Genomic DNA, 14,202 nt, shown 5'->3' with positions numbered 1-14,202 from the left:
TGCTCCTGATTCTGATGGGTTTACATCCCGATAAAACCACTGTGAGTTGAAAATAAAATAAACTGAAAATGCCTTTAGAGGCCTAAGCAGGTGGATCACTTGAGGCCAGGAGTTTGAGACTAGCCAGGCCAACATGGCGAAACTCTGTCTACTAAAATACAAAAATTAGTCAGGCTTGGCAGTGCTCAATGGCTCATGCCTGTAATCCCAGCACTTTGGGAGGCCAAGGCGGGTGGATGACGAGGTCAGGAGTTCAAGAATAGCCTGGCTAACATGGTGAAACCCCATCTCTACTAAAAATACAAAAATTAGCTGGGCGTGGTGGTGGGCGCCTGTAATCCCAGCTACTCAGGAGGCTGAGGCAGGAGAATTGTTTGAACCTGGAAGGCGGAGGTTGCAGTGAGCCAAGATCAGGCCAGGAATTGAGACCATCCTGGCTAACACGGTAAAACCCCATCTCTACTACAAATACAAAAAAAAAAATTAGCTGGGCGTGGTGGCGGGCACCTGTAGTCCCAGCTACTCGGGAAGCTGAGGCAGGAGAATGGCGTGAACCCAGCAGGTGGAGCCTGCAGTGAGCGGAGATAGCACCACTGCACTCCAGCTTGGGCGACAGAGCGAGACACCATCTCAAAAAAAAAAAAAAAAAAAAAAAAAAATTAGGCTTGGTAACGCACACCTGTGATCCCCGCTCTCAGGAGAATGAGGGACGAGAATCATTTGAATCTGGGAGGCAGAGGTTGCTGTGAGCTGAGATCATGCCGCTGCACTCCAGCCTGAGTGACAGAGAGAGACTGTCTTAAAAACAAAATTCATTGAATACACCTAACCTACCAAACATTACAGTTTAGCATACCTTCAACATGCTCAGAACACTTAATTAGTCTACAGTTGGGCAAACTTATCTAACACAAAGCTTATTTTATAATAAAATGTTAAATATCTCATGTATTTATTGAATACTGTACTGAAACTGAAACAAAATGGTTTTGAGTGCTTGAAGTAGTTTCTACTGATATACTAATTGCCTTTGTACCACTGTAAAGTTGAAAAACCTTAAATTGAACCATTATAAGTTGGTTCATCTGTAATGATCTCAGGAAAGTAGGAAAGAGCTGGGCATGGTGGCTGCTCATGCTGTAGTCACAGCAACTTGGGAGGCCAAGGCGGGGGGATCCCTTGAGCCCAGGAATTCGAGGCCAGCCTGGGCAACATAAGGTGACTGTGTCTCAATTTATTTTATTTTATTTTATTATTTTTTTTGAGACAGAGTCCACTCTGTCACCTAGGTTTGAAATGCAGTGGCGCGATCTTGGCTCACTACAACCTCCGCCTCCCGGGTTCAGCAATTCTTCTGCCTCAGCTTCCGAGTAACCGGGATTATAGTCGTGCTCCACCACACCCAAGCTAATTTTTATATTTTTTGCAAGAGATGGGGTTTTCACCACGTTGGCCAGGCTGGTCCTCGAACTCCTGACCTCAAGTGATTGTCCACCTTGGCCTCCCAAAGTGCTGGAATTACAGGCATAAGTCACTGCGCCCAGCCATTTTATTTACTTTATTTATTTCATTTTATTTTTAGACAGTCTTACTCTATTGCCAGGCTGGAGTGCCATGGCGCATATCAGCTCACTGCACCTCTACCTCCCCAGTGCAAGCAAGTCTCCTGCCTCAGCCTCCTGAGTAGCTGGGATTACAGGCACGTGCCACCAAGCCTGGCTAAATTTTTTTGTATTTTTTGGTACAGACAGGGTTTGGCCAGGCTGGTCTTGAACTCTCGCCTCCCAAAGTGCTGGGATTACAGGCATGAGCCTTTTATTTTTTATTCAAAAAATTTTTTAAATCTTTAAAAAAGAAGAGATGGGGTGCCGGCCTATGACATGGTAACAGTTCGTTGGCTGCAACAGCAGGGAAGGCATAATAGTTGGGTGCAGTTCAAGGCAGGTAGGTTAATTTAGCTTGGGAATGTGTGGGAGTTCACTACTGATTGCATCTATTGTGTCTATTACATCAGTGAAATTAGAAACAAGAGTAAGGAAGGGAAGAGGATGCTGAGTGTTAGAAGAGAGAAAGGGGTAAAGTCTCCAGAGAGAAAGAGAAAGAATGAAGAAGGGAAATGCAGTGGGGTGTGGCGTCCAGTGGGCTGGTCATGCATTTCTTGTTCTGTCTTGTTTTCTCTCCCTTTCTTCCTTTCTTTCTTTTCTTTCTTCTTTTTTCTTTCTTTCTTTCTGTTCTTTTCTCTTTCTTTCGCTTTTTCCTTCCTTCCTTCTCTCTCTCCTTCCTTCCTTCTTTCCTTCCTTCCCTCTCTCTCCTTCCTTCCTTCTCTCTCTCTCCTTTCTTCCTACCTTCCTTCCTTCCTTTTTTCTCTCTCCTTCCTTCCTCTCTTCCTTCCTTCTCTTTCCTTTCTTCCTTCCTCCCTTCCTTCCTTCCTTTTTTCTCTCTCCTTCCTTCCTCCCTTCCTTCTTTCTCTCTCTTTCTCCCTTCCTCCCTTCCTTCCTTCTCTCTGTCCTTCCTTCCTTCCTTCTCTCTCTCCCTCCTCCCTTCCTCCCTCCCTTCCTTCCTTCCTCCCTCCCTTCCTTCCTTCTCTCTCTCCTTTCTCCCTTCCTCCCTCCCTTCCTTCCTTCCTCCCTTCCTTCCTTCTCTCTCTCCTTCCTTCCCTTCCTCCCTCCCTCCGCTCCCTCCCTTCCTTCTCCCTTCCTCCCTCCCTCCCTTCCTCATCTCTCTTCCTTCCCGTTCCTCCTTCCCTCCCTCCCTTCCTTTCTTCCTTCCTTCTTCCTTCCTTCCTTCTCTCTCTCTCCCTTCCTCCCTCCTGCTTCCCTCCCTCCCTTCCTTCCTCCCTGCCTCTCTTTCTCCTTTCTTGCTTTTTCCTTCCTTCCTTCCTTCCTTCCTTCCTTCCTTCCTTCCTTCCTTCCTTCCTTCCTTCCTTTCCCTCTCTCCTCTCTCTCTCTCTCTCTCTCTCTCTCTTCTCTCTCTTCTTTCTTCCAACAGGGTGTCACTCCATCACTCAGGCTGGAGTACAGTGGCACAAACATGGTTCTGCAGTCTCAACCTCCTGGGCATAAGCGGTTCTCCTGCCTCAGCCACCCATGTAGTGGGACTACAGGCATCCACCATCATGCCCGGCTAATTTTTTTATTTGACGGAGTCTGTCTCTGTTGCTCAGGCTGCAGTGCAGTGGCACGATCTCGGCTCACTGCAACCTCTGCCTCCCAGGTTCAAACAATTCTCCTGCCTCAGCCTCCTGAGTAGCTGGGACTACAGGCACCTGCCACCACGCCCGCTATTTTTGTATTTTAGTAGAGATGGGGTTTCACCATGTTGGCCAGCTGGTCGCAAACTCCTGACCTCAGGTGATCCGCCCACCTCGGCTACCCAAAGTGCTGGGATTACAGGTGTGAGCTACCATGTCTGGCCTAATTTTTTATTTTTTATTTTTTATTTTTATTTTGTTGAGGCAGAGCGTCACTCTGTTGCCCAGGCTGGAATGCAGTGGTGCCATCTCGGCTCACTAGAACCTCCTTCTCCTCCCAGGTTCAAGCCTGATTCTCCTGCCTCAGCCACCCAAGTAGCTGGGATTACAGGCGCACACCACCACGCCAGGCTAATTTTTGTAGTTTTAATAGAGATGGGGTCTCGCCATGTTGACCAGGCTGTTCTCAAACTCCTGACCCTCAAGTGATCTGTCCACCCTGGCCTCCCAAAGTGCTAGGATTACAGGTGTGAATCACTGAGCCTGGCCTAATTTTCTTTTTTTTTTTCCTTTCTTTTTCTTTTCTTTTTTTTTTTTTTTTTGAGACAGAGTCTGTCTCTGTTGCCCAGGCTGGAGTGCAGTGGTGCAATCTTGGCTCACTGCAAGCTCCACCTCTCGGGTTCACGCCATTCTCCTGCCTCAGCCTCCCCAGTAGCTGGGACTACAGGCACGCACCACCACCATGCCTGGCTAATTTTTTGTATTTTTTAGTAGACATGGGGTTTCACCATGTTAGCCAGGATGGTCTCGATCTCCTGACCTCGTGATCCGCCCGCTTCGGCCTCCCAAAGTGCTGGGATTACAGGCGTGAGCCACTACGCCCGGCCGAGCCTGGCCTAATTTTTCTGTAGAGACAATGTCTTGCCATGTTGCCCAAGCTGGTCTTGAACTCCTGGGCTCAAGCCATCCTCCTGCCTTGGCCTTCCCAAGTGTTGGGATTACAGACATGAGCCACCGTGCCCAGCCCCTGAAATATTTCTATCTGTTCCTTTACAGAAAGAGTGTGCCGACCTCCAGACTATATTCACATATCTTTCGGTGGAGGAAATGCTCAATGAATGTCTGATGTTATTGTTGATATATTATCATCAACACCTAATTCATAGGACTTCAAAACAACCTGGCTATGATTCCACCCCTGGGCTGTCACACAAAAGATATTAAACAAATGTTGGCTGGGCGCAGTGGCTCACACCTATAATCCTAGCAGTTTGGGAGGCTGAAGAGGGTGGATCACCTGAGGTCAGGAGTTTGAGACCAGCCTGGCCAACGTGACATAAAACCCTGTCTACTAAAAATACAAAAATTAGCCAGGCGTGGTGGCACAGGTCTGTAATCCCAGCTACTCGGGAGGCCTGAGGCAGGAGAATCGCTTGAACCCAGGAGGCAGAGGTTGCAGTGAGCTGAGATCGTGCCATTGCACTCCAGCCTGGGCAAAAGAGCAAAACTCCGTCTCAAAATAAATAAATAAATAAGTAACAGAAAACAAAGGTTAGCTATTGAATTGAATGGAGTGAGTGAATGAATGAGTGGGTAGGTGAAGTGGAGGAGGATGTGAAGTGGGTGGGAGTGAGGGTGCTAGAGATCTCCACATCTCTCACCAAGGCAGAGAGCTTATCAGGGGAGGAGGAGCAGCAGCAGTGAGTTCATTTTCAGAAATGTTGCTGGAGGTGAGTTGACTAGCTCCACAGAAACCCTGGGAATGATCACTGAAGCTGGGTAATTACACCATTGTCCTCAGTATCTGACCCTGATGGAAAATTCTGCAGCTTCAGCCGAAGACCTGTATACCTCTGGAATATTTGTATAGGGAATATAAAAGAAATGAGTGTGGGATTTGGGGGACTGGGGAGATTCTGGGAAGCTGGTCCTCTGAGAAGAGTTAATCAGGCAAGTCCAGTAATTATCCGGTTCCAACTACGTCTGAAACACTGTGCCGGGACCCTTATGTAATTGTCCTTCCAACTCTGAGAAGTCATTTTATCCTTCCCTTTTCACATACACAGACATTGGGATAGGAAGAGCTGTACGCCGTCCCAGGGCATCGCCTCCTCCAGCGCTGGGTCTAGGTTTTGCATCAACCTGTCTGACTGACGGTTGGCCATTTGTGTCTTCATGCTACCCACAGGGCCCTCGAGGCTCCAGCTCTGAGATTCAGCAAGGGAAGCTCCGTCCTGCCTGATGGAGCTCACAGTCCAGGGGGAAAGATGGACAATAAACAAGCAAAAAATACACAAATAAAATAGGTCGGGCTTGGTGGCCCACAACTGTAATCCCAGCACTTTGGGAGGCCAAGACGGGTGGATCACTTGAGGTTAGGATTTCGAGACCAGCTATGGCCAACATGGCAAACCCAATCTCTACTAGTAATACAAAAAATTAGATGGAACTGTGATTAGATGTGGTGAGTGCCTGTAATCCCAGCTACTGGGAGGCAGGGAGAATCGCTTGAACGCAAGAGGCAGGAGTTGCAGTGAGCCAAAATTGTGCCATTGCACTCCGGCATGGATGACAGAGCAAGACTATGTCTCCAAAAAGAAAATAAAATAAAATAATAAAAAAATTGGCTGGGTGCAGTAGCTTACGCCTGTAGCGCTTTGGGAGGCTGAAGCAGGCAGATCACCTGATGTCAGGAGTTCGAGACCAGCCTGGCCAACTTGGTGAAACCCTGACTCTACTAAAAATACAAAAATCGGTCGGGTGTGGTGGCTCACGCCTGTAATCCCAGCACTTTGGGAGGCCAAGGCCGGTGGATCACGAGGTCAGAAGATTAAGACCATCCCGGCTAATACAGTGAAACCCTGTCTCTACTAAAAAAAAAAAAATACAAAAAATTAGCCAGGCATGGTGGTGGGCGCCTGTAGTCAGTCCCAGTTACTCGGGAGGCTGAGGCAGGAGAATGGTGTGAACCCAGGAGGCGGAGCTTGCAGTGAGCCAAGATCGTGCCACTGCGCTCCAGCCTGGGAGACAGAGCAAGACTCTGTCTCAAAAAAAAAAAAAAAAAAAAAGAGAAAGAAAAGAAACAAAAATCAGCCAGGCGTGGTGACACACACCTGTAATCTTAGCTACCAGGGAGGCTGAGGCACGAGAATTGCTTGAACCTGGGAGGCAGAGGTTGCAGTGAGCCGCAATCGCACCACTGCACTCCAGCCTGGGCAACAGTGCTAGACTCCATCTCAAAAAATAATAATAATAAAATAAAAATAAAATAAGAAATGCAGAATTGTCACAGGAGTTGTAAGGGAACAAGATAATAGAGTTAGGCGGAGACTGCAGGCGGAGGCCAGATGAGATGCTCATGGGGGACCCCTTGGAGCGGAGACCTGTAGAGCTGCAGGAAGGATGTTCTAGAAACACCAAGGGCCCTGAGGCAGGAAGGAGTTTTCAGGCATCAAAAATGAAGCTACTGTCCTTGGTGCACAGCCAAGAAAAAAAAGGTGGGAGAAGTTGAGGTTAGGGGTGGGTGGGACTAGATTACAGGGGCCTTGTAGACCCTGCCTGTGGTTGGAATTTCATTCTAAGTGGTGGGGGCTTTAAGCTGGGGAGGGAGGTGACCTGATTCACCCTGGAAAAGAGTGCCCTGGATGCTTGTGGAGAAGAAAAATGAAGAGGGCGAGATGGAAGGCAACCTGGAGACCGTCCTCAAGGATGCCATTCCCTGCCTCACCCCCGTTGATCCCCAGAAGCTTGGGTGAAACCACCTTCCATCTGGTCCTTCCAGTTCCTGCCTCTCTAGTTGAGGGGGAAGCCTAGCAAGGTGGGGTAGGGCCTGCTGTATAATTAGCTGGGCCCAGTGCAAAATGAAAATAAGGACTCCTTGTTCAAACTTACTAAGAAATGCAAGATGCTGACAGCAGAGTGTTTAGCCAAGCATGAGGCCCTTCTGAGCACAGATCCCATGAAGTTGAACCTGGGGAGAAGACTTTAGACCCAATGGTTAGGGAGGCTGCTCTGAGAAGGTGACACTTGACCTCCTTCAGAGATCATGGCCTTCTTGGGCCTGGTGTGGTGGCTTACACCTGTAAGCACTTTGGGAGGCCCAGGCAGGAGGATTGCTGGAGGCCAGGAGTTCAAGACCAGCCTGGGCAATATAGTGAAATCCTTGTCTCTACCACCGTGCCCAGCCTACAAAAAAAATCTGGCCAGGCGCAGTGGTTCACATCTGTAATCCCAGCACTTTGGGAGTCTGAGGCAGGTGGATCACGAGGTCTGAAGATCGAGACCATCCTGGCTAACATGGTGAAACCCAGTCTCTACTAAAAATACAAAAAATTAGCCAGGCATGGCAGTGCGTGCCTGTAGTCCCAGCTACTTGGGAGGCTGAGGCAGGAGAATGGTGTGAATCTGGGAGGCGGAGCTTGCAGTGAGCCGAGATTGTGCCACTGCACTCCAGCCTGGGTAGCAGAGTGAGACTCCATTTCAAAAAAAAAAAATTTTTTTTTAATATTAGCTGGTATGGTGGTGCATGCTTGTAGTCCCAGCTTCTCAGGAATCTGAGGTGGGAGGATCCATTGAGTTCAGGAGTTCAAGGCTATGATCTCACTGCTGCGCTCCAGCCTGGGTGACAGAGCCAGTTCCTGTCTTTTAAAAAGAAACAGGCTGGGTGCGGTGGCTCACACCTGTAATCCCAGCACTTTGGGAGGCCAAGGTGGGCACATCAACTGAGGTCAGGAGTTCGAGACCAGCCTGGCCAACATAGTGAAACCCCGTCTCTACTAAAAATACAAAAAAATTATCTGGGCGTGGTGGTGGGTGCCTATAGTCCTAGCTACTTGGGAGACTGAGGCAGGAGAATTGCTTGAACCTGGGAGGCGGAGGTTGCAGTGATCCAAGATCACGCCACTGCACTCCAGCCTGGGAGACAGAGTGAAACTCCATCTCAAACAAACAAAAAAACAGAGAGAGAGAGAGAGAGATTATGACTGTCTTGGTACCAGCAGATGTTGCTTTGTAATCACCAAGTGGGGAGAGGGAGTGGCAGCCTGCCTTGTTACACACCTGGACCACATTGCCCAACAACACTGCTCCACCCAGTCTGCAAAACCTCCCTCAGAGGCTATCTTCACCTAACATAGACACCTATTCAAAGCATCCGATGAGGTCATGTGTGTGCTACCACTTGGGAAAACGAAACTAACAGCATTATAGGAACAATGATGAATATCATCATCATCATATTTACAAAATGCTTGCATATCACGCCTGTAATTCCAGCACTTTGGCAGGCCAAGGCAGGCGGATGACCGGAGGTCAAGAGTTTGAGATCAGCCTGGCCAACATGGCAAAACCCTGTCTCTACTAAAAATAAAAAAATAGGCCAAGCGTGGTGGCTTGCACCTGTAATCCCAGCACTTTGGGAGGCCGAGGCAGGCCAATCACCTGAGGTCGGGAGTTCGAGACCAGTCTGACCAATATGGAGAGACCCCATGTCTACTAAAAATATAAAATCAGCCAGGCATGGTGGCAGGTGCCTGTAATCCCAGCTACTTGGGAGGCTGAGGCAGGAGAATTGCTTAAACCTGGGGGGTGGAGGTTGTGGTGAGCTGAGATCGCACCATTGCACTCCAGCCTGGGCAACAAGAGCAAAACTCCATCTCAAAAAAAAAGGTTTGAATAAGTATTTATTATTTTAATATAAAATATTTATTATAAAAAAATAATCTATTTGATTGAATCATCATGTATCATCCTTCTTCTTAGTGGAAGACATTATATAGATACTGTATCTCATATTTCTCCTGATAATACTACAAGATTGATCCTTGTCCAACAGATATTTCCTGGACACCTACTATGTGCTGCAAGTACTGAGATCCACAGTGCAACCCGGCAGCCAGGGAGCACCTTGATCACAGACACTGTGACCCCGCAGTGGACGGGCGCCTCCATCGCTGGAGCTCACTTTTCCTGCTCTGTTGTTGTCATAGAAGAAAGTTCCATACCCAACATCACATTGTTTCCCTGTTTGTTTGTCTCTCTTTTCCTCTACAACTACAGGAGCTGGGAATTTGAACTGTTTCTCTCACTTCTGGATCCCAGCATTTAGAACAGGGCTCCACTCACAGCAGCCACTATTGCTAAAGAAGCAAATCCCACGGGATTGCTTGAGAAGGTCATTGGACTTTAAAAGAGATGTCTGGGGTGGAGACAGGGCTTGGGAAGATGCTGGTTCATGGATGGTGTGGGGGCTGCAGGAGGAGATGCCTGGGGAGAGAGTATTCAGTAAGAAGTGACCATGTTGGCCGGGCGCAATGGCTCACGCCTGTAATCCCAGCACTTTGGGAGGCCAAGGTGGGAGCATCACCTGAGGTTAGGAGTTTGAGACCAACCTGGCCAACATGGTGTAACCCTGTCTCTACTAAAAATACAAAAATTAGCTGGGTGTGGTGGTGGGTGTCTGTAATCCCAGCTACTCAGGAGGCTGAGGCAGGAGAATTGCTTGAACCCGGGAGCCAGGGGTTGCAGTGAGCTGAGATCATGCCACTGCACTCCAGCCTAGGCAACAGAGTGAGACTCCATCTCAAAAAAAAAAAAAACAGAAGTGACAATGTCCTTGGGTCTGCCTTGGTGCCGCAGGGGAGTGTGGTCATAGGATGAAAACAGAGAAAGAGCCATTAAGAAATGGGAGTAGCCCAGAGGGGTGAGTGATGGTTAAATGAGGGCTCTCTCTGGAAAGCAGGACTTGTCCACACTCCTTAGTATCTTGATGATGCTGAGAGATCAATGTCAGGGCTGGGAAAAGGGCTGTTGGATTTAGAGAGAAGGAATGAGAGTCAGGAAGCACTCTGTGGGGCCACTTCCAGGGACAGGGGACATCAATGGAGGGGAAATGAGAAATAAGTGGACCTGCACCTTTTGCTAAGGGAGGCTGTTAAGGGAGGAGAGAGATGGGGAGGAGAGAGTTGCTAGAGGGATGGTGGCCAAGGGAGGGTTTTGTTTTTGTTTGAAAGATGGGAGAGATTATAAGTGCTGAAGGGAAGGATGTAATTCAAAAGGAAATCTTGCGTATTCATGGGGGATCAGGAATAAGGAAGGTTCTGAGGTGGCAGGTGGGGCTAGGAGGCGGGATTGGGTTTGGAGGGACATCCTTTAACCGGAAGAGAGAAACTGGGGACAAGGAGTGAAGCCCAAGGCCTTCCCAGGTCCGGGAAACCCTCTGTGCTGGGCCGGTCCCCTGCTGCTTCTCTCGTTTCACTTCCTTTCTCAGCCCTCTTCCCGCTTCTGCTCTGGCTCCCTGGCTCCCTGGCTCCGTGACTTTTCCATGAGTCCTCCCACCAGACTTCTGCCTTTGCCTCACTTTTCTCTCTCCCTGGGATTTTTTTTTGCTGTAGAGATCCACGTGGCTCAGTCCCTCACTTTATCTGGGTCTCTGCTCTCCTGTCTCTTTTCAGAGCTCTTCTCTGACTACCACATAGGTAACAGCATCCTCCTATTACTTTCTATTCAGACCCTCCCCTTTACCACAGGGCCTTTGCACCTGCTACTCTCCCTGCCTGAAATACTGTGCCTTCCCTGATTATTATTATTATTATTATTTTGAGACAGAGTCTCACTCTGTCACTCAGGCTGGAGTGCAGTGGCACGATCTCGGCTCACTGCAACCTCCACCTGCTGGGTTCAAGTGAGCATCTATGGCTCATTTTTGTGTTTTAGTAGAGATGGGGTTTCACCACGTTGGCCAGGCTGGTCTCGAACTCCTGACCTCAAGTAATCAACCTGCTTTAGCCTCCCAAAGTGCTGGGAAATGGCAGTAGCCCAGAGGGGTGAGTGATGGTTAACTGAGGGCTCTCTCTGGAAAGCAGGACTTGTCCACACTCCTTAGTATCTTGATGCTGCTGAGAGATCACCGTCAGGGCTGGGAAAAGGGCTGTTGGATTTAGAGAGACGGGATGAGAGTCAGGAAGCACTCTGGGGTGCTGCTTCCAGGGACAGGGGACCTCAATGGAGGGGAAAGATGTTTGAAAGATGGGAGATTACACGCCTGGGATTACAGGCATCTGCCACCACACCCCCAGCCAGATTTTTTCTTTGTTTTTTTTGAGACTGACTCTCCTTCTGATGCCCAGGCTGGAGTGCAGTGGAGCGATCTCGGCTCACTGCAACTTCTGCCTGCCGGGTTCAAATGATTCTCCTGCCTCAGTCTTCTAAGTTGTTGAGATTACAGGTGTCTGCCACCATGCCTGGCTAATTTTTGTATTTTTAGTAGAGACAGAGTTTCACCATGTTGGACATGGCTGGTCTTGAACTCCTTACCTAAGGTGAGCCGCCTGCCTCGGCCTCCCAAAGTGCTGGGATTACAGGTGTGAGCCACTGCACTTGGCCTGATTTTTTTTTATTTTTTGTAGAGATAGGGTCTTGCTTTTTTGCATAGGCCGGTCTCGAACTCCTGGGCTGAAGCTGTCCTCCTGCCTCAGCCTCCCAAACTGCTGGGATTATGGGAATGAGCCAACAAGCCTGGCCCCTTCCCTGATCTTGTTAATGACTCAAACTTCATCCCTGGCTCAGGCATCTGTCTTCAGTCTTGTCTCTTCTTTCTCCCTGACTAGGTCAGGTTCCCTCACACAGGACCCTTGGAGAGCTGGGCACTTCTCCAATAGCATTCATTGAAGTTACTATTGTTTATTTGTGAGATTGGCTAAGACCTCTTTCTTGCTCCAGACTACAGGCACCATCCAAGCAGGGGCCACATCCACCTTATTTTCAGTGCCTGCTAGAGTGCCAGGCTCCCAGTGGGTACCCAGAACTTAGGGTGTTGGGTGTACTCATGGATCAGAACTTCAATTCAGCCCGAGCTGTAGACCTGATGACTGAGGCTCAAGATATTCCATCATCACATATCGAGGGTGGGAGGGTAAATAAAAGAAAAAGAGCCAGGCGCAGTGGCTCACGCCTGTAACCCCAGCACTTTGGGAGGCCAAGGCAGGCAGATCCCTTGAGGTTGGGAGTGCGAGACCAGCCTGGCCAACATGGTGAAACCCCATCTTTCCTGAAAATACAGAAATTAGGTGTGGTGCCAGGTGCTTGTAGTCCCAGCTATTCGGGAGGCTGAGGCAGGAGAGCCACTTGAACATGGGAGGTGGAGTTTGCAGTGAGCCGAGATTGTGCCACTGCACTCCAGCCTGGGTGGTCAAAAGGAAGAAAGAAAGAAAGAGAGAGAGAGAGAGAGAGAGAGAGAGAGAGAGAGAGAGAGAGAGAGAGAGAGAGAGAGAGAGAGAGAGATATCATCAATACTCATTTATCAAGTATTAAAACCCGTATCTGTCTACACATGCTATTGACCTAAACTATATTTTTCAAGAATATTCTTCACTGCCCAGGCTGGAGTGTAGCAGCGTGATCTCGTCTCACTGTAACCTCTGCCTCCTGGGTTCAAGCGATTCTCCTGCCTCAGTCTCCCCAGTCGCTGGGATTACAGGCCTGCACCGCCATACCCAGATAATTTTTGTATTTTTGGTAGAGATGGGGTTTCATTGTGTTGGCCAGCCGGGTCTCAAACTCCTGACCTTAGGTGATCAGCCCACCTTGGCCTCCCAAAGTGCTGGGATTACAGGTGTGAGCCACCACGCCTGGCCTCAAGAATATTGTTCATTTACAGAGGCACAGAGGTTAAGAGTACCCTCTGGAATTACACAGCCTGGATTTGACTCCTAGCTCTCCCCTCTGCAATCTTTCTGGCACCAGTCATGTTGGTTCAGCTCCCTTGGGCCTCACTTACCCATCTGTAAAATGGGGATAATAACACCTGCATTGTACATCTATTAGGAGGATTAATGTGATTATCACAGGTAAAAGGCTAGAGCCATTCTTGACACATGATACATGTTCAAATTTCAGTCCAGCTTCTCTTTTTGAATGCCAAGTTTTGTGCTAAACTCTTACTGATTTTTACACTGAGCCCCCAAAGATTATCAACCCAAATTTCAGGGCGCATATGTTTTTATTAATGTCTCAGAAAAGTCGGATTGGAAGTTGCATACCCAATTCCTGCCGGAACAAAGTGCAGCCATCTCTCTGCACTAATGCATTTCCAGCTGGTGGAGTTCAGTTTTTAAAGAGCAGTAAATACTTGCAAGAGACGAACCGCAGGAAGTGAATGAAGGAATAGATACATTTTTAAGATCCACTGACAGCTTGGACATTCTGGAAGCCATGTGGGTCAGGGGGATGAATTTATTGGCTTTCACGTCAGATGCTGTGCAGGTCGTGAGATGTGCCTTTTGTCCTGACGTCAGCTGAGAGCAGATCTTTGGAAGGATTTGTCCATTGAGCACATTTGCTGAAACATCTTGGCTTCATTACATTTATGAGTTTTAAAAGCATGTAAAATATTTTATGTGGTTCTTGCAAAAGGGTAACAACATAAATAACCTGCAGGGATAGGATGATTTTCAAGAAATGGGGTCAGCCGGCAAGCCAGTGTTCACTCTGTGTGTACAGAGTGAGTGTTCAGAATATTAATACTTCATTTGCCCCTCTGGATCCACTCTCCATTTTCTCTTCCCTGCTCTGTGCCCAAGAGGCTGAGCAGTGGGGACCACATCTCCTGGTTCTGTGACATCCGGTTTCTTGCTGGGTTCAGCCAATAAGGAGCAGGAGTGGGAGATGGGAGGGCCGAGGTGGGGCTGGGGTATTGACTCCCTGGCCGGCCATGGTCTGGCAATGGCTGTGTCCCTCTACTGAAACCCACAGCTCCTGTGGGGTGGCCTTTTTCCTATGGATCTTGCCATTTTCTGATATCCACTCCCTCCTGCTGCCTTTGGAGGCCTTGGAGAGGGAAGGGCTTCTGGTTGTTGGTAGCCCTGGGGTGCTTCATCAACCCTGCTGGTTTCTCTATACCTTGTTTATATCTTGGTGAATACCCCTTTTATTAAACCCTCCTTAGCTGGGCATGGTGGCATGTGCCTGTAGTCCCAGCACTTTGAGAGGCCGAGGCAGGAGGATCACTTGAACCT

Source organism: Rhinopithecus roxellana, chromosome 13 (genome assembly GCF_007565055.1).
Source record: "Rhinopithecus roxellana isolate Shanxi Qingling chromosome 13, ASM756505v1, whole genome shotgun sequence".
Lineage (NCBI taxonomy): Eukaryota > Metazoa > Chordata > Mammalia > Primates > Cercopithecidae > Rhinopithecus > Rhinopithecus roxellana.
The sequence above is the reverse complement of the archived record's forward strand: the minus strand, read 5'-3'. Positions refer to the sequence as shown.